This window comes from Monodelphis domestica, chromosome 6 (genome assembly GCF_027887165.1).
Source record: "Monodelphis domestica isolate mMonDom1 chromosome 6, mMonDom1.pri, whole genome shotgun sequence".
NCBI classification, from domain to species: domain Eukaryota; kingdom Metazoa; phylum Chordata; class Mammalia; order Didelphimorphia; family Didelphidae; genus Monodelphis; species Monodelphis domestica.
Genome location: NC_077232.1, coordinates 305,231,643 through 305,256,562, shown reverse-complemented (window position 1 = coordinate 305,256,562; position 24,920 = coordinate 305,231,643). Strand labels below are relative to the sequence as shown.

The 24,920-nt window shown below is 34.6% G+C and overlaps 1 non-coding gene across 1 annotated transcript; it reads left to right on the top strand.

Moving 5' to 3' along the window:
• The first annotated feature begins 9,948 nt into the window (after window positions 1-9,948).
• Window positions 9,949-10,055, top strand: LOC130455313 (U6 spliceosomal RNA). The gene has a single exon (XR_008913227.1). It is a non-coding gene; the product is annotated as a U6 spliceosomal RNA (small nuclear RNA).
• The last annotated feature ends 14,865 nt before the right edge of the window (window positions 10,056-24,920 follow it).

Genomic DNA, 24,920 nt, shown 5'->3' with positions numbered 1-24,920 from the left:
AAAAGAAAAAGCCATAATACAGGAAATTACACAAGAAAAATGCCCCTATATTCTAGAATAAGAGGGAAAAATAGAGATTAAAAGAACCCACAGATCACCTCCTGTACTTAATCCCCAACTAACAACACCCAGGAATGTTATAGACAAATTCAAGAACTATCAGACCAAGGATAAAACATTACATTACAAAACATGCTAAGAAGAAGTCATTCAGATACCATGGAACCACAGTGAGGATAACACAGGATCTAGCTGCATCTACACTGAAGGACCTAAAGGTGTGGAATATGATATTCTGGAAAGCAAGGGAACTAGGTCTACAACCAAGAATCAACTACCCAGCAAAACTGATTATATTCTTACAGGGAAAAGTATGGTCATTTAACAAAAAATAAGAATTCCAAGCATTTTTAAAGAAAAGACTAGCCCTAAAGAGAAAATTTGATGCCTAAGCAAAGAACTCAAGAGAATCATCAAAAGGTAATTAAGAAAGAGGGAAAAAAGAAAACACAAACCAAAAAACCAAACATATTATTTTTAAGAGACCCAATAACTTAAAATTATATGTATCCCTATAAGAAAAGAGGTCATTGGTAACTCTTTAAAATTGTTATTACCACCTGGGAAGCTAGAAGAATTATACATAAAGGGAATTGTGCCAAACTGTATAGGATGAAATGCAAAATATGTATATAGATATATGTGTGCACAAATACATATATATATATGTGCATATGTAGATCATATATACAACTACAGCTAAAAAAAGAGGTTAATACTAAAAGAAATTAGGAAAATAAAAAAAGGGAGTAAATTTATATGTCACAAAGAAGCTCATGGTTGGAGGGGGGAGAACATCAAAACACTAGAAGGGTAAAGAGGTTGGGTACTCAACTCATACATGCACTGAAACTGACTCAAAGAGGGAAGAACAATCAAATCCATTGGGGGAGAGAATTGATTTGTGCCCTATATGGAAGTAGAAAGGTAACAAATGGATTGGTGGGTAGGGAGGCAGTAGAAGGGAAGGAGAGGGTGGAGGGGGTTGTTTAAAAACACGATAAAGGAAATAAGAGGGGAATAAGAAGGGAAGGGGGTAGCAAGGGAAGTAAAATAAGGGTTAGAATTAGGGGAACTGATTAAAAACAAAACATTGGTGTAGAAGAAAATAGTGAAAGAAGAAAAGGCAGTACTGGAAGTGTAAATCAAAATGTTGGTAAATACTCAGCTGGTAATCATAACTCTGAATGTAAGTGGAATTAACTCACCCAAAAATGCAAGGGAATGAGCGAATAGCAGAGTGGATAAGAAACCAAAACCCTACCATATGCTGTCTACAAGAAACACACATCTGGAAGGTAGATATGCATTAGGTAAAAGTAAGAGGATGGAGGGAAATCTATTGTGTATCAACTGAGAAAAAGAAGGAAGCAATCAGTTGTACAAAATAAATCAAGCAATTCTCCAATTCATAAATAGGCAAGGGACATGAGTAGGCAATGTTTAGAAAAAGAAATTAAAACTATTAATATAAGCACATGAAAAAAATGTTCTAAATCTCTTATAATTAGAGAGATGCAAATCAAAGCATCTCTGAGGTATCACCTCACACCTAGCAGATTTGCTAACATTACAACAACAACACAAAGTAATGAATGCTAGAGGGGATGTGGTAAAGTCTGAACATTAATGCATTACTGGGGGAGTTGTGAATTGATCCAACCATTCTGGTGGGCAATTTGGAACTATGCCCAAAGGGCACTAAAAGACTGTCTGCCCTTTGATCCAGCCATATCACTGCTGGTTTTGTACCCCAAAGAGATAATAATGGAAAAAAAGCTCATACAAAAATATTCATAGCTGAGCTCTTTGTGGTGGCAAAACATTAAAAAATGAGGGGATACCCTTCAATTGGGGAATGGCTGAACAAATTGTGGTATATGTTGGTGATGGAATAGTATTGTGCTCAAAGGAATAGTAAACTGGAGGAACTCCATGGGTACTGGAATGATCTCCAGGAATTGATGCAGAGCAAAAGGAGCAGAATCAGGAGAACATTGTACACAGAGACCAATAATACACTGTGGTACAATTAAATGTAATGGACTTCTCCATTAGTGGCAATGCAGTGATCCTGAACAAAGTGGAAGGATCTATGAGAAAGAACACTATCCACATTCAGAGGAAAAACTGTGGGAGTAGAAACAAAGAAGGAAAACAACTGCTTGATTAAATGGGTCAAGGGGATATGGTTGGGGATGTAGACTCTAAATGAAGATCCTAATGCAAACACCAACAAAATGGAAATAGGTTTTGATGAAGGACACTTGTAATACCCAGTGAAATTGTTTGTCAGCTACAGGAAAGGTGGGTGAGGGGAGGGAAGGGAATAATATGATTCCTGTAACCAAGGAATAATGTTCTAAATTGACTAAATTAATTTAAAAATTAAAAATATATAAATATTTTCCCCAATCTTCCCTTCTAATTTTGTTTGTGTTGTTTTTGTTTGTACTGAAAGTTTTTAACTTAATATAATCAAAATTATTCATTTTACATTTTGTTATATTCTCTCTCCTCCTTGGTCTTAAATTCCTTCCTTTCCCATAGAACTGACAGGTATATCATTCTACGTTCACCTAATTTGTTTATGATATCCCTCTTCATATTTATGTCATTTATTCATTCTGAATTAATCTTGGTATAGGATGTAAAATGTTGATCTAAACCTAATTTCTCCCATACTGCTTTCCAAGCATTTATTGTCAATTACCCAGTTCTTGTCCCCAAAACTGGATTCTTTGGGTTTGTCAAACAGTAGCTTGCTATTGTCATTTACTTCAAGTCAATTCCATTGATCTACCCTTCTATCTCTAAGTCAGTACCATGTATTTTGATGACTCCTGTTATAGTCCAGTTTATGATCTGCTAGTCCCATCTTCTTCACTTTTTTTATTCTCTTCCTTGATATTCTGGATCTTTTGTACTTCCAAATGAATTTTCTTATAATTTTTTTCTAATTAAAAAAAGGTTTTTGGTAATTTGACAGATATAGTACTGAATAAATAAATTAATTTAGGTTGGATTGTCATTTTTACTATATTAGCTCATCATACCCATGAGCAATTGTTGTTTTTCCAATCATTTTGATCTAGTTTTATTTGTGTGAAGTGCTTTGTAGTTATGTTCATATAATTCCTGAATTTGTTTTGATAAGTATATTCCCAGGTATTTTATACTGTCTGTAGTGATTTTAAATGGAGTTTCTCTTTCTATCTTTCACTGCTGGGTTTTGTTAGAAATATATAGGAATCCTGATGATTTATGTGGTATTATTTTTTACCCTGCAACTTTTCTAAAGTTATTAATTATTTCTACTAGCTTTTTAGTTGGTTTTCTTGGATTCTCTAGGTATAACATAATGTCATTTGCAAACAGTGATAGTTTAGTTTCCTCATTGACTATTTTGATCCCTTCAATTTATTTTTCTTCTCTAATTGCTACTGCTAACCTTTCTATTAAAATATTAAATAGTAGTGGTGATAATGGACATTCCTGCTTCACACCTGATCTGATAAGGAAGGCATCTAACTTATCCCCATTGCAGATGATACTTGCTGATGATTTTAAATACATTGTTTATTATTTTGAGGAAAGGCTTTTTGATTACTATGTTTTCTATTGTTTTGAAAGGAATGGGTGTTGTATTTTGTCAACAGCCTTTTCTGTTTCTTTTGAGAAAATCATGTGCTTTCTGCTGGTTTGATTGTTGATATAGTTAATTATGTTGATGGTTTTCCTAATATTAGGCAATCCTTGCATTCCTGGTATAAATCCCACCTGGTAATAGTGAATAATGCTTTTGATAATTTGCTATAGCCTTTTGGTTAGTATTTTATTTAATATTTTTGCACCTATATTCATTAAGGATATTGGCCTATAGTTTTCCTTTTCTGTTTTTGGTATTTTTGGCTTGGGAATCAGTACCATGTTTGTATCATAAAAAGAATTTGGTAAGATTCCTTCTTTACCTATTTTTTCAAATAGTTTGTAGATTATTGGGATTGATTGATGTTTAAATGTTTGATAGAATTCACTTGTGAATCTGACTCTCCCTGGGAATTTTTTCTTAGGGAGTTCCTTGATGGCTTGTTTAATTTCTTTTTCTGATATCAGATTATTTAAGTATTCTATTTTCTCTTCTTTTAATCTAGGCAATTCATACTTTTGTAAATATTCACCCACTTCACCTAGTTTGTTATATTTATTGTCATATAATTGAGTTAAATAGCTCTTAATAATTGCCTTAATTTCCTATTCATTAGAGGTGAGGTCACCCTTTTTATTCATGATACTGTTAATTGATTCTCTGTTCTCTTTTATTAGATTTAACCAATACTTTATATATCTTATTTTTATACCAGCTCCTAGTCTTATTTATTGTTCAATAATTTTTACTCTCAATTTTTATTAATTTCTCCTTTAATTTTTAGGATATCTAATTTGGTCTTTATCTGAGGGTTTTTGTTCTTTTTCTAGTTTCTTTTTTTAGTTGTATGCCCAGCTCCTTAATCTCCTCTTTCTCTTTTTTTGTTAATATGTGCACTCAGGGATATAAATTTTTCCCTGAGTACTGCTTTTGCTGTTGTGGAAAGTAAAACTGAGAATCAAGCTTTTGCATTTCTACCCACTGAGATTGAGCAAACATCATTTTGGTATGTGATGGGAGGCAGAGTGACAATTGGAGTGAGAGAAGAGAATTGTGGAAGAAACTGCTAAAAAGTAATAGTCTTTGCCCTCTGAACTCAGTTGAGTGAGGAGCAAGGACCTGGAGTTCTAGATCCCACCCTGTGTAAAAGCCTTGCCTCCATTCCCCTTACCCAGAAGAAGAGAGAAGATTCTTATATGGTTCAAAGCATCCGTTATAGGAAGAACCAAACAACAACAGCTGCTGAAAGGGGCTGATCTCTTAACTTCAGGGGGCCATCCTGAAGATCCTTCCCATCCCTTGACCTTCCCAAGAAGAACACTTGTCATTTATTTAGTTAGGATAGAGACAGTGATTAGCTAAGAAGAAGATAGATAAGCTAAAGTTGAACCAAATGACTCAACTCAAGAAAAAGCAAAGAAAAACTTCTAGAGTCTCCCATTTCAACAATCCTATCCCCTTTCTTTTATTAATAGAATTATTAAACCACTTTGAAAATAGAAACTCACAGTCAGATTCAAATTGAAGGAAGAACAAAGGAAAAGAGGGTGGTGAGCTAAGCTAGCCATTAGCCTTGGCTAAACACCTAAAACCAACAGTGACAGTCTACCTGACAGACAAGGCTGACTTCTGGGGTTTCAAATATCAGTCAAGGCTTGAAGAAGTAAAATCCTATATTCCCCAGAAGTTCAGTCAAAGACACTGGTCCTGTCATCCTTAACCTAACTTTACCCAGGGGTACCTCTCTTGTGGGTTGAGTGAGAGGGAATTACAAAGATCATCTCTCAGTCCAGGTGGTACCTCCATATTCCCTCGAACCCTTCATTTCCTTCAGTTCTTTTTACAACACTTCCATATCCCCTGTACCTCAATCTTTACACTGTATCTCATAAATTTTGATATGTTGTTTCCTCATTATCATTCTCTTTAATGAAATCAGTAATTGTTGCTATGACTTGTTCTTTAAACAATCAGTTTTGGAGAATAAGAGTATTTAATTTACAATTAATTTTAAATTTCCTCTCCAGATACCCATACTAATTTTTATTGCACTATTATCTGAAAAAGTTGCATTTATTATTACCACTTTTCTTCATTTGTTTACAATGTTTTTATGCCCTAGTGCATGGTCAGTCTTTGTGAATATAACATGTGCTGCTTAAAGGAATGTATATTCATTTAAATTCCTACCACATGAGTGGAAGTAGCTTTTTGACATTGGCTATATATCCAGTATTACCTGGGTCTTTAAAACTAGTAGACAGAGACTTTCTCTCTTTCCAGAGTGATCTAGGGGTAAATATCTCATTCCTCCATAACAGAACACTGTATATTAATTCAAGGAGGTGGGGAAAATTTCTTCCCCTTAGGCCCTGAGAAATACTCTTGGGTTCTGATCTTTTTTCTTTGTCCTTTTAAGTTCTGGGTGTGGAGTTGGGATCCCCAGACCTAGGAGCTGAAGTTATGGCATCTTGGAGAAAGGATTCCAAGCCAGATGTTGCTGCAGGCCCACAAAGTATCCTTGAGAAGCCAGGTCCCAGGACATAGCCTTACCACAGGTAGGGCTTTGGACTGGAAACTTGATGGGGCAAATGCTATATAGGAACAGGATCTAAAGTATGAATCTAATATTCCTTCCCTACCTGGAGACTATGGGGGCAGAGGAGAGAGATTATTCCCTCCTAGGTATTGAGGATAATGATGTCGTGTTTGTTCTTGCTATTGCTTTGAAGTAAATATTCCTTCCTAAAAGCTTATCTGACTGGTAAGTGGTTAACTAGACTTGTAATAATAGGATCCCTAAAATTGGGGAGACATAGTCAGTGGGTGTTTGAGTAAATGGAAGAAACTAGGTACCCCCCAAACCCCTCTCATTCTCCCTAGGATAACAGGAGATCCTGAAGAAGGAGTGAAATGTATTGCTTAGTTTTCAGATAACAGAGGACAGAGTAATTCCTATTATATACTTGAATGCATACATAGATGCATAAACATATATTTATATATACTAACTCATATATATTTATGTATACACATGTACTCACACACATATAAATATATATCACTTGGCAAACCATAAAACATTATAGAAATGGGAATTGCTTTAGCAGAAGACTTTGCACAAAGTGAACACTAAATACATGTTTATAGACAGCTGCTATGAGCCTTGGGTTCCTCATCTGAAAAAAGAGAAGACCACATTAAATGACCTCTGAAGATGCTCCCAGCCATAGGTCTGTGATCCTATGAACCATTAAAATCAGTCCTGAGGGGTGAAGTACTATGTTCTATCATTCCCCTTTTTCTATGAGATTCTTCATTCTTAAAATAAATGTTTGCTAGGTGATGCAGGGGAAAGAGTGCTGAACTGAAGTCAGGAAGACTTATCTTCCTGAATGAAAATCTGATCTCAGACATGTATTACCTATGTGACCAAGGGCAAATCATTTAGCCAGGTTTGCCTCAGTTTCCTCATCTGTAAAATGAGTTAAAGAAGGAAATTGCAAACCACTCTAGTACCCATGCTAAGAAAGCCCCAAATGGGAACATGAAGAGCTGGACATTAATGAACAGCAACAAAAAGAAGACTACAAATAGCAATATGTTCATCCTCTATAGTACTGGAGAAAATGTATATTTGTAACTAAATATCAGAATTAATTTCAATTATAAAATTAGGGATAAAAATGGAAATCTTCTTTTGGGTACTATTAGATGATTAAAACCACTAGATGGCATAGTAGTACTCTTATTTGGTTTCAATACCCACTAGAAAACCAGAGAACTGGCAAAGTGTTGGTACACCTTGTTTTAAATTCAAGAGTTTTGTTATTGTTGTTAGTTAAAAAATACACCAGAAAATTTTGAACTTGGTTCACAATCTCACACATGACACCTTTCATGAACACAAACACTTCTAAGATAAAATATTCGTATAAGAGTAAAATATTTTTAATCTGATAAAAGCAGCAATTTAAAAGTGTTCTATATTCAGAAAGAGATAGACTGTGATACTTGAAAAAAAAACATAAAGGCATCAATATAATTTATTTTTAAATTTAATTTTTGTTCAATTAAAATTCCAAATCTATTTGAAAAAGATAAATACAAATAGGAGGCATGATATAACTAGCATATAGCTCTAGCATTCTATTCATCCCAGGCACATTACCCCTCTTTAGTTAGTGATGTAGGAAACTCTGAGAGATTGCATTTCCTTCTGTAAATTGGGATTCCTCCTTATGATTTGCTTTGATATTTTGTCCCAATTTAAAATTTTGTCCTTTGATTTGTGTATCTTGGTCTGTTGGTCGAGAAACCTAGGATGAGAGCTCAAACGTATATGTAAAACTCTGACAATTTAAAACATTATCTCTGTTTTGGAGATAGTGAGGAGTCCTGGAGGAGGCCCAAAGAGACAATTGTTTTCTAGAAATGGTCTTTGATAATAACTCAGGCTATAATCTTAAATTGGTAGAATGTGTGTGGGATTATTTTGAGAGGGCTTGAGGATTTTTGGTGAAATTTATTTTCCTATAACATCTTCTTCTGATGACTTTGATTTTTTTCTCAGTTTTAGTTATTTCTTCTCAATTAATTTTTCACCAGTTTCACTGATAGCTTTTACAGCTAACATGTAGGCTACTTTGAAGGAAGGTCACATTTTCTAATCATGTCTGCTTTTATTTAGTAAAAGGCCTTGACAGATTATAGCTGTAATGATTTTTGAATGAATGAAACAAGAGTATAAGGGATTAAAACAACTTTAAAGGATCTTAAAAATGATTTTCCATTTCTACCATCTAAGTTTTTCCTTTTCATAGTTATAAAAATTCAGGCACATATTCATGAAATGATTGAATTTAGAAGTGAGATGCATCTTAGAAGACTTTTTAATTCAATGCCCTACTTTTATAGTTGTGCATACTAGAATGCAATGCAATAAAGTTACTTTCCCAGAATTAAAACAAGTAATAACAAAGTTAAAAAGTTTTCTAAGTAAACAAAGTTTTGGGTTTGGAGTAAGAAAGACATGAATTTGAATCCTGTCTCAGATACTTACAAGCTATGTGACCCTGGTCAACTTATTTACCATTTCTCTGCCTCCTTTTCCTCATCTATAAACTAGGAAAAATAATATTACCCTCCTCAGATTGTTGTTATGAAGATCAAGTGAGCTAACAGATATAATGCACCATTATGCTAAAATTGGAATAATCAAATGGATTTGATGTGAGGAAACATCTGGAATCATATCCTATCTATGATACTGACTAGGGGACTTCCAGGTAAACTTGGCAGCAGTCTCGATGGAGAACTCTTCCTCTCCTCAGCACATGACAATATAGACTACCTCAAAAGACAAAAAAAAAAAAAACAAATTCATATAAACAAAGGGGATTCTACAGTAGGGAGCAGCATTGAAGGTACATGGGATTTGGGCATTTCCACACTATAAGGGGGTGAAAAAGCTTCTTCCAAAAAGTGAGCTGATCTACCCTCCCCCTTACAGAGCCAGAGTCAGAGCCAGCATGCACTAGAATCAGTGAGTGAGTGAGGGGCACTACTAGAGTGAGTGAGTGGCACATCTAGCTCCTTGGCAACTGACTAAGACCACCAAAGACCTACCCCTGAGCTGCTAGACCTGAAAGCCCAGCAGGTTGAAGATCAAAAATCTTGGGTTCTCCTGGAAAGACAGCACAGAGAAGGTCAGCAAATAGCAAAAGCTGCAGAGATTTGAGAGTTTGCCTCAAGCAAAATCCTTGCTCCTTAGCTCCATACACAGGGAGCCTGTCCATTTCACTCAGATTTCTGACTGTAAAGGGAAGGAAAAACCACCACAGTGAGGGCAAACAGTGCCCAGAAAAAAACAACTTCCCAACACACACACACACACACACACACACACACACACACACACACACACAAAACAAGAAGAAGGGGTTGACCCTGAATAATTTTTAAAGAGGAAAAACCCAGGCTACAGAGAAAGTAGATGAAGAAATACAAATAAATACACCAAAACCTTCTAAAAAAGTGGAAATTGTCCACAAGCTCTAGAAGAATTTAAATAGGAGCTTATTAAAAAGATGGAAGCATTCTGGCAAGAAAAGTGGGAACTAGTTCAAAAAAGAAAATGACAGTTTAAAGGACAAAAACTCCCAATTGGAGAAACAGCTAGAAGCCATAAAAAGTAGGATAGACCAAACGAAAATGAAAATTCAAAAGACTATAATGGAGTGCTTACTTTGGCAGCACATATACTAAAATTGAAATGAGACAGAGAAGATTAGCATGGCCCTTGCACAAGGATGATATACAAATTAGTGAAGCATTCCATATTTTTTCCTATAAGAAAAGAGGTCATTGATAACTCTTAAAAATTGTTATTTTCAACTGGGCAGCTAGAAGAAATACACTTAGAGGGAACAGTGACAAACTCTATAGGATGAAATGACAAGACATAATAAGATATATAGAAATATGTATGCAAATATATATATACAAGTATATATATATACATATATATTATATATATATATATATATATATATAACTTGAGCTAAAAAATAGGTTAATACTAAAAGAAATGGGAAAAGAAACAAAAGGGGATAAATTTATATGGCACAAAGAAGCTCATGGTAGGACAGGAAGAACATCAATACACTGGAAAGATAAAGAGGTTGGGGATAGGGAATACTCAACTCTTACATGCTTTGAAAGTGACCCACAGAGGGAAGAACAACCCAATACATTGGGACAAAGTATAGATTTGTGTCTTATAGGGGAATAGAACGGTAACAAACAGACTGGTGGGGATGGAAGCAGTACAAAGGATTGAGAGGGTGGGGGGTAGTTTTAGAAAGACTACAAAGTGACTTCTGGGTAAGCATGGCTGCAGAGTAGACGCAGCTTGCTTCTTCTCCTCAGACCCAATGACACAGATGACCTCAAAAGACCCTCCCAAAATAAAAAACAACCATCCTCAGAAAAATGGAAAGACCCCACAACAAGGCAAAGCTTTAAAGTTAGGTGGGATTCCTGTATCTACGCAATATAAGGGAATGAAAAGCTGATCCACCCTCCCCTACCCCACCAAACAGCCGGAGCCAGAGTTAAAGTCAGCACTGGCCAGAATCAGCAAGTGAGGGAGGGGCACCCTAGGACTGAACAAAGGGCAGCCCCAGGTCTCAGGACCTTAATAAGATCACCAAGGTCCTTCTCCTGAGATTACTAACACCCAAAACCCTGGCAGGAGGGCTAGGGGAGCACAGATCTTGGACGCCCAGAACTAGCGCTCTATAATCACCGAGTGTGCAAAGGGACCCCCTGACATTCAGCCATTCCACAATTGAATAGCATCTACTCATTTTTCAATGTTTTACCACCACAAAGAGCTCAACTATGAATATTTTTGTACATGTCTTTTTCCTTATCATCACTTTGGCGTACAAACCCAGCAGTGCCTTGGCTAGATCAAAGGGCAGCCAGTCATTTAGCACCCTTTGGGCATAGTTTCAAATTGCCCTCTAGAATGGTTGGATCAACTCACAACTCCATTAGCAATGCATTCATGTCCCTACTTTGCCACATCTCCTCCAGCATTCATTACTTTCCTTTGCTGTCATGTTAGCCAATCTGCTAGGTGTGAGGTGATTCCTCAGAGTTGTTTTGATTTGCATCTCTTTGATTATAAGAGATTTAGAACACTTTTTCATGTGCTTATTAATAGTTTTGATTTCTTTAATTGAAAATTGCCTATTCATGTCCCTTGCCTATTTATCAATTGGAGAATGGCTTGACTTTTGTACAGTTGGTTTAGTTCTTTATCTATTTGAGTAATTAGACTTTTGTCAGAGGTTTTTGTTATGAAGAATGTTTTCCAATTTGTTTCTTCCTGTCTAATGTTGGTTGTATTGCTTTTGCTAGAACAAAAACTTTTAAATTTGATGTAATCAAAGTTATTGATTTTATATTGTGTGGTTTTTTCTAGCTCTTACTTGATTTTAAAGTCTTTTGTTTCCCAAAGATCTGATATTTATACTATTCTGTGTTCACCTGATTTGTTTATAGTTTCCTTCTTTATATTCAAGTCATTCACCTTTTCTGACTTTATTTTGGTGTCCGGTGTGAGATGTTGATCCAAAACTAATCTCTCCCATGGTGTCTTCCAATTTTCCCAGCAGTTTTTATCAAATAGTGGGTTTTGATCCAAAAGCTGGGATCTTTGAACTCATCCTAGACTGTATTGCTGAGGTCACTTTCCCAAAGTGTGTTCCACTCATCCTATTTTCTGTCTATTAGCCAGTACCAAATTGTTTTGATGACCATTGCTTTATTGTATAGTTTGAGTTCTGGGACAGCAAGACATTCTTCCTTCACATTTTTTTTCATGATTTCCCTAGATATCCTTGAACTTTTGTTCTTCCAAATGAATGTTTTCATCTTTTTTTCTAATTCAGTAAAAAGTTTTTTTGCTAGTTCAATGGGTATTGCACTAAATAAGAAAATTAATTTAAGTAGGATTGTCATTTTTATTGTGTTAGTTCATTCTACCCATGAACACTCAATGTTTTTTTCCAATTGTTTAGATCTCTTTTTAATTGTGTGGATACTGTTTTGTAGTTGTGTTCATACAGTTCCTTTCTTGCTCTCAGCAGAAAGATTTGCAAGTATTTAATATTGTCTAAAATGATTTTGAATTGAATTTTGCTTTCTAATTCTTGCTGCTGGGATGTGTTGGAAATATATACAAATGTTGATAACTCATGTGAGTTTATTTTGCATCCTGCAACTTTGCTAAAGTTGTTGATTATTTTCACTCACTTTTTAGTTGATTCTATAAGATTCTTCAGGTAGACCATCATATCATCTGCAAAGAGTTGCTTGATCTCCTGTTTTGATACTTTCAGTTTCTTTTCCTTCTCTAATCACTACTGTTAGTATTTCTAGTACAATGTTAAAGAGTAGAGTTGATATTGGGCATCCTTATTTCATTCCTGATAATATTGGGAAGGCTTCTAGTTTATCCCCAATGCAGATGATGTTTGCTGATGGTTTTAGATATATACTGTTTATTATTTTTAGGAAAGGCCATTCTATTCCTATGCTTCCTAGTGTTTTTAATAGAAATGGATGTTGTATTTTTTCAAAGGCTTTTTCTGAATCTATTGAGATAATCATGTGGTTTTTGTTGGTTTGCTTCTTAATATGGTCAAATATGTGGATAGTATTCCTAATTTAACCATCCTTGCATTCCTGGTATAAATCCTGCCTGGTTCTGGTGAATAACCTTAGTGATCATTTGTTGGAGTCTTTTTGCTAGTATCCTATTTAAGATTTTTGCATCTATATTCATTAAGGACATTGTTCTGTAGTTTCCTTTCTCTGTTTTTGACCTTCCTGGCTTTGGAATCAGTACCACATTTTTGTTGTAAAAGGAATTTGGTAGAAATCCTTCTTTGCTTATTCTGTCAAATAGGTTGTATAATATTGGAATTAGTTTTTCTTTGAATGCTTGATAGAATTCATTTGTGAATCCATCTGATGTTGGGGATTTTTCTTATGGAGTTCTTTGACGGCTTATTCAATTTCTTTTTTCTGATATGGGGTTGTTAAATTGTCTATTTGTTCCTCTATTAATCTATGCAATTTATATTTTTGTAAATATTCATCTATATTACCTAGATTGTCATATTTATTGCCACATAATTGGGCATAATGGTTTTTAAGGATTGCCTTGATTTACTCTTAATTAGCAGTGAGGTCTCCCTTTTCATCTTGGATACTGTCAATTTGAATTTTTTCTTTCTTGATTTTAATTAGATTTACCATTACTTTGTCTATTTCACTTGTCTTTTCTAAGTAGCAGCTTCTAGTCTTATTTAATAAATCAATAGTTCTTTCACTTTCAATTTCATTAATTTCTCCTTTGATTTTTAGGATATCTAATTTAGTCTTCATCTGAAGATTTTTAATTTGGTCACTTTCTACGTTTTAATTTGCAATGCCAATTCATTGAACTCTGCTCTCCCTAACTTGTTAATATATGAACTCAAGGATATAAATTTCCCCCTGATTACTGCTTTGGCTGCATCCCATAGGTATTGAAAGGATGTCACATCATTGACCTTTTCTTCAATAAATTATTGTTTCTATGATTTGTTTTTTAACTAACCAATTTTGGAGAATCACATTGTTTAATTTCCAATTAATTTTTTATTTGCCTCTCCATGTACTCTTTTTTAAAATTTCATAATATTTTATTTGATCATTTCCAAGCATTATTCATTAAAGACAAAGATCATTTTCTTTTCCTCCCCCCACCCCCATAGCCAATGCGTGATTCCACTGGGTATCACATGTGTTCTTGATTCGAATCCATTGTCATGTTGTTAGTATTTGCATTAGAGTGTTCGTTTAGAGTCTCTCCTCTGTCATGTCCCCTCAACCACTGTAGTCAGGCAGTTGCTTTTCCTCGGTGTTTCTACTCCCACAGTTTGTCCTCTGCTTATGAATAGTGTTTTTTCTCCTTGATCCCTGCAGATTGTTCAGGGACATTACACCGCTACTAATCTCCATGTACTCTTACTAATTATTATTTTCTTTCATTGTGGTCTGAGAAGGTTGCATTTATTATTTCTCTTTTGAACATTTTTGCCATGATTTTTTGCCCTTGTGCATGGTCAATCTTTGTGAATGTACCATTGGTGCTGAAAAGAAGGTATATTCCTTTTTATCCCTATTTTTCACCACATATCTATTAACTATTTTTTCTAAGATTTCATTCACTTTGCCTACCTCTTTCTTATTTATTTTTTGGTTTGATTTATCTAGTTCTGATAGAGGAAGTTTCAGGTCTCCAACTAGTATAGTATTTTTATCTATTTCATCCTTGAGCTCCTCTAGTTTCTCCTTTAGAAATTTGGATGCTATGCCATTTGGTGCATACATGTTGAGTACTGATATTTCCTCATTGTATATACTGCCTTTTATCAGGATGTAATTACCTTCCCTATCTCTTTTAACTAGATCTATTTTTACTTTGGGTTTGTAAGATATCATGATTGTGACTCCAGCCTTCTTTTCATCAGTTGATGCCCAATAGATTTTGCTCCATCCTCTTCCTTTTACCTTACATGTGTCTACCTTCCTCATGTGTTCTTCCTGTAGACCACATGTGGTAGCCCTTTGGTTCCTAATCCACTCTACTATTCGCTTGCATTTTATGGATGAGTTCATTCAATTCACATTCAGAGTTATGATTACTAGCTGTGTATTTCCCAGCATTTTTATTTCTACTCCTAGTCCTGCCCTTTCTTCATTCACTTTTTCCTTCTACACCAGTGTTTTTTTAATCAGTCCCCCTAATTCCCACCCTTATTTTACTTTCCTTTCTATCCCCTTCTTAATCCCCTCTTTTTACAGTCTTTTAATCTGCCCCCATCCTTTCCCTCCCTTGTATTGCTTCCCTCCCCACCATTGCATTTGTTACCCTTCTCCTTCCCTCCATTGTGCAAGTCAATTCTCTCCCCCAATGGATTTGATTGTTTTTCCCTTTTTGAGTCAATTTCAATGCACATAAGGGTTGTGTATTTCCTATCTCCAACCTCTTTACCCTTCCAGTGTATTGATGTTCTCAACCCCTCCTGCCATGTGCTTCTTTGTGACAAAAATTTACCGCATTTTGTTTCTCTTTCCATTTCTCTTAATATTTACCACTTTTTTTAAACTCAAGTTATATACACAAACACACACGCACACACACACACACACACACACACACACACACATATATATATATTTAGACATATCATATATGTATATACATATTAATGTCTTGGAATTTCATGTAATACAGTTTGTCACTGTTCCCTCTAAGAGTACTTCTTCTTGCTGACCAGGTGATAATAACGATTTTTAAGAGTTACTAATGACCTCTTTTCTTATAGGGATACATATCATTGTGACTTATTGGATCTCTCCAAAAAAAGTTTTTGTTTTGTTTTGTTTTTCTTTTTTCCCTCTTTTTATTATTACCTTTTGAGGATTCTCTTGAGTTCTGTGCTTGGGCATCAAATTTTTCTTAGATCTAGTCTTTTCTTTAAAAATACTTGGAATTTTTCTATTTTGTCAAATGACCATACCTTCTCCTACAAGAATATATTCAGTTTGCTGGGTAATTGATTCTTGATTGTAGACCTAGTTCCCTTGCTTTGCAGAATATCATATTCCATGCGTTTCCATCCTTCAGTGTAGATGCAGCTAGATCCTGTGTTATCCTCACTGTGGTTCTATGGTATCTGAATGACTTCTTCTTAGGAGCTTGTAATGCTTTTTCCCTTGGTCTGATAGTTCTTGAATTTGTCTATAACATTCCTGAGTGTTGTCAGTTGGGGATTAAGTTCAGGAGGTGGTCTGTGGGTTTTTTCCATCTCTACTTTCCCCTCTTATTCTAGAATATCAGGGCATTTTTCTTGGGTACTTTCCTATATTATGATGTCCAGGCTTTTTCTTTTGTCTTGGTCTTCTGGTACATCAATGATTCTTAAGTTGTCTCTCCTGGAACTCTTTTCTAAATCTTCTGTTTTGTGTATGAGGTGATTAATATTTTCCTCATTTTTTTCATTCTTTTGATTTTGCTTTATAGTTTCCTGCTGCCTTGTGAAGTTGCTTGCTTCTAATTGTTGTATTCTGGTTTTTAAATACTGGATATCATCCCTGGATTTTTGGTTAACTTTTTCCTTCTGGTCTGATTTTCTTTGGAGGTCATCTTTCATCTTCTTTGCCTCATCTTTCATTTTCTTTGTCTCATCTTTCATCTCCTTTGCCCCATTTTCAAGCTGATTAATTTTGGCTTTCAAGATACTGTTTTCTGTTTCCAGATGATTTATCTTGCTTTTTAGGTTCTTTTCCCATTTGTCATCAGCCTCTTTTAATTGTGTTTTGAATTGTATTTTGAGTTCTTCCAAAGTCTGTATTCAATTTACTGGAATTTTTTTTTTTTTTTGCTGGGTGTTTCTTCATCTTTCTCTGTTCCATTTGTTTTGTGTTCATTGCCTTTTAAGTTGAGTCCAGCAGGAGGGTTCATTGGCTCTGTACTGTTGTTAGATCTGGTTATCAGTCCCCTAGGGGCATCTAGATATTAATCGATATGGATGGGCCTTCAGAGGTCTGAACTTTTGCTGCCTCTAAGCCACCATTTTGACTCCACCCTGCATATCATTTTAAACTACTTAGTACACCAATTTGTACCTATGAATAATTCTTCTAACTACTATAATAGTGAATATAATTTTTAGAGTTACAAATAATAATTTTCCATCTATTAATATAAACAATTTGGCCTTATAGAAACCCCAAAAGGAAAAACCTAAGGCCCTTATATTTCTTATTTACCTTTCCATGTTCCTCTTGGTTTTTTATTTCAGTATTAAATTTTCAATTTCAATTTGGGCTTTTCTTTACAAATATTTGGAAGTCTTCTATTTTGTTGAATTTCTATACTTTCCCCTGGAAGTATATAGTTAATTTTGGTGGGTAGGTCATTCTTGGTTTAAACCCAATTCTCTTGCCTTTCTAAATATCATATTTCAAGGTTTGTGGCCTTTTAGTGTGGAGGATGCCAGATCCTGTATAATCCTGATTGGTGCTCTTTGGTATCTGAATTTTCTCTTTCTGGTTTCTTATAACATTTTCTCCTTAACTTGGAAGCTCTTGAATTTGGCAATTACATTCCTGGGGGGTTGTCTTTTGAGGATTTGGTGTAGAGGTTGAAGGTTTTTGTTTGTTTTCAGTTTAGGTAGGTTCTCAAATTGTCTCTTCTAGATCAGTTTTCAAGGTCAACCACCCTCTCAATGGGATTTTTTTTCCTTTTAATCTGTCATTCTTTTGACTTTGCTTTAGTAATTCATTCTGTCTTGTGAGATCATTGGCTTCTTCTTGCCCAATTCTAATTTTTAATGACTGGTTTTCACTGAAGATATTTTGATTTTCCTTTTTGGTATGATATCTTCTGTTTTTTTATGGCTTACAGCAATTAATTTCTGGTCTTCAATTTGCTTATTATTTCATTTGATTTATGTGTTTCAATTTCCAAGTGGGAGATCCTATCTTTTAAACTGTTATTTTCTTTTAGACCTATTTACCTCATTTTTTGCCAAATCATTTCTATCTTTATCATAATCTCAGATTTGAACTCTTCAAGATCTTGTGACAAATTTCCATTATTTTTAGAAGGTTTGGGTGTGTTTTCTTGTTTGTTGTCTTCTGCTGTTTCCTCTTTAGTCTGGATTTTTTTTTTCTGCATAAAAATTATCAAGGGTTAAGGTTTTCTTTTTTGTTGGTTATGGATTATATTTCTTGGGAGTTGGCAGTCATTATCTTGTTCTTTCTTAGTCAGAAGTCTAAGTAAGGAATGTGGGTGATATTTGTATTGGGCTCCTGAGAGGTTGTTGCTCTGAGGATATTTTTCCAGTCCTTAGCATTGTCTTCTGTGGGCTACCCTTCACAGCCTCTTCACCTGAGCTCCTTGTTCCTCAGTCTCCTGGGGAACCAAGTCTTGCTTCTCTTAGGGGCTAGTATAGCCCCTAAGTACTTAAAGATTGCCCTGAAGAAGTCTGGGTGTGAAGTGTAGGCAAGTCTCTGTATTGAGTTCTGGAGAGGTTTGTGCCTGGAGGCTCATTTTTGGATCTCTATGGTGTCTTCTATGAGCTGCCTCTCTCTGCCCAAACTCCACATCCTATCTCCACATTTCCTCCCCTTCCTGTGGTTTCAAATCTCATTTCTCTTAGTGGTAAGTCGGTGTTGACCTCAGTCAGCCTCCCTCTGAGAACTTTGAAGTTTGTCCTGTGGTCACTCCAACTCTGGCACTGTAGGTAAAGTGGAGGAAGGGTGATGAGCTCACCCCTTGGTGGGAGTAATTTTGCCTCCTTTTACCTTAGAAATGCCCTTACTTTGCCTACCTTACATGTTGTGCCCTATTGTGGAACTCCTTCACTTGTCTGACTTTGGTTTTGTCATTTTGAGGCACTGTGTTTTGTTCACTGGAGAGTAGAGGAAGAGTCCTGCCTCTGCTCCGGGGCCATCTTAACCCAGAGTTTATTACATTGTATTTGGTCCTCAAATGATCTGTGATTACATCTTCTCTTTAACCCCAATTAGTAGCAAAAAATACTTATTTCCATAAACGTGATCAAAACTCAAGGACCACGCTTTCATTTATTCTCTCTTACTACTAGCAAAAAGTCTTTTTTATAAATATTTTTACATGGTTACATGTTTCATGTTCTCTCCCTCCCCTTTTATTTCCCCACTTCCATAACTGACAAGCAATTCCACTGGTTTATACATATCTTATTATATAAAAATAATTTCCATATTATTCCTATTTATAATAAAGTAATCTATTAAAAACCAAAACCCCATATCATATACTCATATAACCAAGTGACAAATCATATGTTTTTCTTTTGCATTTTTACTTCCATAGTTCTTTCTCTAGATGTGGATAGCATTCTTTTTCATAAGATCCACTGGATTGTTCTTGATCATTTTATTGCTTTTAATAGCACAATATATTACATGTGATTGTTCCACAAAGTCTCATTTTCTGTGTACAATGTTCTTCTGGTTCTGCTCATTTCACTCTGCATCCATTCATGGAGGCCTTTCCAGTTCATATAGAAATCAAGTAGTTCACCATTCCTTTTGCATAACAGTATTCCATTACCATCATATACCACAATTTGTTCAGCTATTCCCCAATCGAGGGACACCCCCTCATTTTCTAATTTTTTGCCACCAAAAAGAGCATAGCTATAAATATTTTTATACCTTTTTTATCTCTTTGGTGTACAAGCCCAATACTTCATACTTCACTATAGTTTAATGCAAAATTAATGCTCATATGTTCAACTAAATTTTACTTCATTCTTATCCTGGGGTTCCAAGTGACCTACATTTGATCAATTACACCTCATTTAATTATCATTTAGTAAATGCCTATATGTAGGTGTAAGGCACTATTATAGGCTTTAGGGCTATGTTGACAAAAATAAAGTCATACTTGTCCTGAAAGGGCTTGCTTGCATTCTACTGGGGGAATATAATATACAATGTAACTAATACTATTATTTATTATTTATTTATTTTGGCTAGAACTATTTAAAATATTACTGTGTTTCCAGGATCTTTCTTCCATCATTTTGGTTAAAAGAGTATAAAAATGTGTTGATGCTTGGAGTTTTCATCTTTCTGATTATTCCTTGTCACATCCCTTCTTAAGTACAAGAGGGTGTTTAGAAGAAATGGTAGAAAATCTCAATAACATGGTAGATTCTGAAAATAGAGAATGATAGAAACAGAATATAAAAATATTGACTGAAGGAGGCATCTAAGTGGCTCAGTGGATTGAAAACTAGGCCTAGAAATGGGGAATCCTGGGTTCAAATAAGCTTTCAGACACTAACCAGCAGTATGACCCTAGGAAAACTAGGAAACTGGAGTCAAGCATGGCCTTTCAAATAGGAATTAAGAGAAAATAAAATAACTTGGAAAAGTGAAGGATGTCAATATCATAAGAAAAAATAATAAATTAATTAATATAGACATAATGCAATAATATTTCCCTTAGAATCCCACATTTTCTGAGATACTTGAGAAGTCAAAAGGACTCTCTTTGTCATATCTCTCAATCTATTAAGTATATTTAGAAAGAAGTGTGATATAGGAAGGACAGAGTGTGGAGGGGAAAAGTACAAATATATTGTTTAATTTCCAATTATTTTTAATTTGACATTCCATGACTTATTGCTTATAACTTATTGCAATATGATCTGGAAAAGCTGCATTTATTAGTTCTGTTTTTCTTCATTTTGTTGTGAAATTTTTATGTCCTAGTACATGGTCAATTTTTTAATATATACTATGTGCTGCAGAAAAGAAAAAAATTCCTTTTTTATCCCTAGTCAATTTTCTCCCAGATGTCTATTAAATCTAAATCTTCTAAAATTCCATTTTCTTCTCTATTTCTTATTTCTTTATTTCTTTTAAATTTTATTTAGTCAATTTAGAACATTATTCCTTAGTTACATGGATCATATTAATTCCCTCCATCACTTCCCCCTAATATTCCCTTAGCTGATGTGCAATTCCACAGGGTTTTACATATGTCCTTGATCAGAACCTATTTCCATGTTGTTGATGTTTGCAATAGGATGATCATTTAAAGTCTATATCTCCAATTTTATCCTTATCAATTCATGTGATCAGGAAGGTGTTTTTCTTCAATTTTTCTACTCCCACAGTTTTTTCTCTGGATGTAGATAGTGTTCTTTCTCATAAGTCCCTCAGAATTGTTCAAGACCATTGCATTGCTGCTAGAGAAGTCCATTACATTCTATTGTATCATAGTGTATCAGTCTCTGTGTATGATGTTCTCCTGGTTCTTCTCCTTTCACTCTGCATCAATTCCTGGAGGTCATTCCAGTTCACATGGAATTCCTCCAGTTCATTATTTCTTTGACCACAATAGCATTCCATCACCAACATATACCATAATTTGTTCAGCCATTCCTCAATTGAAGAGTATCCACACATTTTCCAGTTTTTTTGCCACCACAAAGAGCGCAGCTATGAATATTATTGTTTAGGTTTTTTTCATTATTATCTCTTTGGGGTATAAACCCAGCAGTGCTATGGCTGGATCAAAGGGCAGACAGTCTTTTAGCACCTGTTGGGTATAGTTCCAAATTTCCCTCCAGAATGGATAGATCAATTCACAACTCCACCAGCAAAGCATTAATGTCCCAACTTTGCCACCTCCCCTCCAGCATTCATTACTTTCTGCTTCTGTCCTGTTAGCCAATCTGCTAGGTGCAAGGTGATACCTCAGAGTTGTTTTGATTAGCATCTCTCTGAATATAAGAGATTTAGAACACTTTTTCATGTTCTTATTACTAGTTTTGATTTCTTTGGCTGAGAACTTCCTGTTCATGTCCCTTGCTCATTTATCAATTGGAGAATGGCTTGATTTTTTGTACAATTGATTTAGCTCTTTATAAATTTGAGTAATTACTTGTCAGAAGTTTTTGTTGTGAAGATTGTTTTCCAATTTGTTGCTTCCCTTCTAATTTCTGTTGCATTGGTTTTGTTTGTACAAAAACATTTTAATTTGATGTAATCAAAATTATTGATTTTACATTTTGTGCTTTTTCTAAGTTTTTCTTTATTTTAAAATCTTTCCTTTCCCAAAGATCTGACATGCATATTATTCTGTGTTCAGCTAATTTACTTATAGTTTCTTTCTTTATATTCAAGTCATTCACCCATTTTGAGTTTATCTTGGTGTTGGGGGTGAGATATTGATCCAAACCTAATCTCTCCCATATTGTCTTCTAATTTTCCCAGCAATTTTTATCAAACAGTTGATTTTGGCACCAAAAGCTGGGATCTGTGGGCTTATCATAGACTGTCTTTCTGAGGTCACTTACCCCAAGTCTATTCCACTTATCCTTCTTTCTGTCTCTTAGCCAGTATCATATTGTTTTGATGACTACTGCTTAATGGTATAGTTGGGAATCTGGAACTGCAAGGCCACCTTCCTTCACATTTTTTCCATTATTTCCTTGGATATCCTTGCTTTCTTATTCATCCAAATGAACTTTGTTATTGCTTTTTCTAATTCAGTAAAAATATTTTTTGATAGTTCAATGAGTATGGCATCAAATAAGTATAAAAGTTTGGGTAGGGTGGTCATTTTTATTAAGTTAGCTCATCCTACTTGTGAGCAGTTGATGTTTTTTCAATTGTTTAGATCTAGTTTTAATTGTGTAGAGAGTGTTTTGTAGTTGTGTTCATAGAGTTCCTGTGTTTGTCTCAGCAGATAGATTCCTAAATATTTTATATTGTCTGAGGTGATTTTAAATGGAGTTTCTCTTTTTAATTCTTGCTGCTGAGATTTTTGCAGATATAGAGAAATGCCAATGATTTATATGGATTTATTGTGTATCCTGTAACTTTGCTAAAGTTGTTAATTATTTCCACTAGCTATTTAGTTGATTATCTAGGATCTGCAAAGATCCTGTCATCTGCAAAGTGTGATAGCTTGGTCTCCTCATTACCAATTGTAATAACTTCTATTTATTTTTCTTCTCTAATTACTACAGGTAGTGTTTCTGGTACAAAGTTAAATAATAGAGGTGATAATGGGCATTGTAGGTTCACTTCTGGTCTTATTAAGAATGCATCGAGTATATCCCCATTGCAGATGATGTTTGCTGATGATTTTAGATAAATACTATTTAGTATCCTTTGGAAAGGCCCTTCTATTCCTATACTTTCTAGTGTTTTCATTAGGAATAGGTGTTGTATTTTTTCAAAGCCTTTTTCTGTGTCTATTGAGAAAATTACGTGATTTTTGTTGGTTTGCTGTTGATATGGTCAATTATGTGTATTGTTTTCATAATACCGAACCATCCTTGCATTCCTTGCAATCCCATCTGATCATAATGTATAACCTTCATGATAACTTGCTGGAGTCTTTTTGCTAGTATTCTATTTAAGATTTCTATGTTCATTAAGGATATTGGTCTATAGTTTTCTTTTTTCTGTTTTTGACCTGCCTGGCTTTGGAATCAATACTATAGTTGTGTCATAAAAGGAATTTGGTAGAACACTCTCATTGTGTATTATGTCAAATAGTTTTTTTATAATATTGGAATTAGCTGTTCTTTGAATATTTGGTAGAATTCACTTGTGAATAGATCAGGCCCTGAGAATTTTTTCTTAGGGAGTTCTTTGATGGCCTGTTGGATTTCTTTTCAGATATGGGATTGTTTAATAAATCTATTTCTTCTTCTGATAGTCTAGGCAATTTATATTTTTGTAAATATTCATCCATATTACCTATGTTGGTGTATTTATTGCATATAATTGGACAAAGTAGTTTTTAATGATTGCCTTAGTTTCCTCATCATTGGAGGTGAGGTCCCCCTTTTTATCCTTGATGCTGTTGATTTGCCTTTCTTCTTTCTTTTTTAAATTAGATTGACCATTACTTTGTCTATTTTATTTGTTTTTTCAAAGTACCAGCTTCTGGTCTTATTTATTAGTTCAATAATTCTATCACTTTTGATTTTATTAATTTCTCCCTTAATTTTTAGGATCTCTTCGTTGGTTTTCTTCTGGGGGGTTTTAATGTGTTTGCTTTCAAATTTTTTTATTTGCATTTCCAATTCATTGATCTCTGCCCTCCTTAATTTGTTAATATATGCACTCAGGGATATGAATTTTCCTCTGAGTACTGCTTTGGCTGCATCCCATAAGGTTTGAAAGGCTGTCTCACCATTGTCATTTTCCTCAGTGAAGTTATTAATTGTTTCTTATGATTTGTTCTCTAACTAACCGATTTTGGAGTCATATTATTTATCATATTATTTAATTTCCAATTAATTTTTTATTTGGGTCTCCATGTACCTTTACTGAACATTATTTTTATTGCTTTATGATCTGAAAATGTTGCATTTATTATTTCTGATTTTCTGCATTTGTATGCCATGTTTCTGTGACCTAGTGTATGGTCAATCTTTGTGAATGTGCCATTTGGTGCTGAGAAGAAGGTGTATTCCTTTTTTTCCCTATTTATTTTTCTCCATATGTCTATTAACTCTAATTTTTCTAAGATTTCATTCACATCTTTTACCTCTTTCTTATTTATTTTTTATTTGATTTATCTAAACTTGAAAGTGGTTAATTCAGGTCTCCCACTAATATAGTTTTACTATCTATTTCCTCCTTCGATTCTCCTAGTTTCTCCATTAGAAATTTGGGTGCTATACCATTTGGTGCATACATGTTGATTAGTGATATTTCGTCATTGTCTATACTCCCTTTTAACAGAATATATTTACCTTCCCTATCCCTTTTAATCTGGTCCATTTTTGCTTTGGCTTTGTCAGATATCATGATTGCAACTCCTTCCTTCTTTCTATCAGTTGAGGCCCAAAATGTCTTGCTCCAACCTTTGATTCTGACCTTGTGAGTATCTACCTGCCTCATGTGTGTTTCTTGAAGACAACATATGGTAGGTTTTTGGCTTCTAATCCACTCTGGTATTCGTCTATGTTTTATGGGTGAGTTCATCCCATTCATGTTCAATGTTATGATTGTCATTTGTGAATTCCCCAGCATTTTGATATCCTCCCCTAATTCT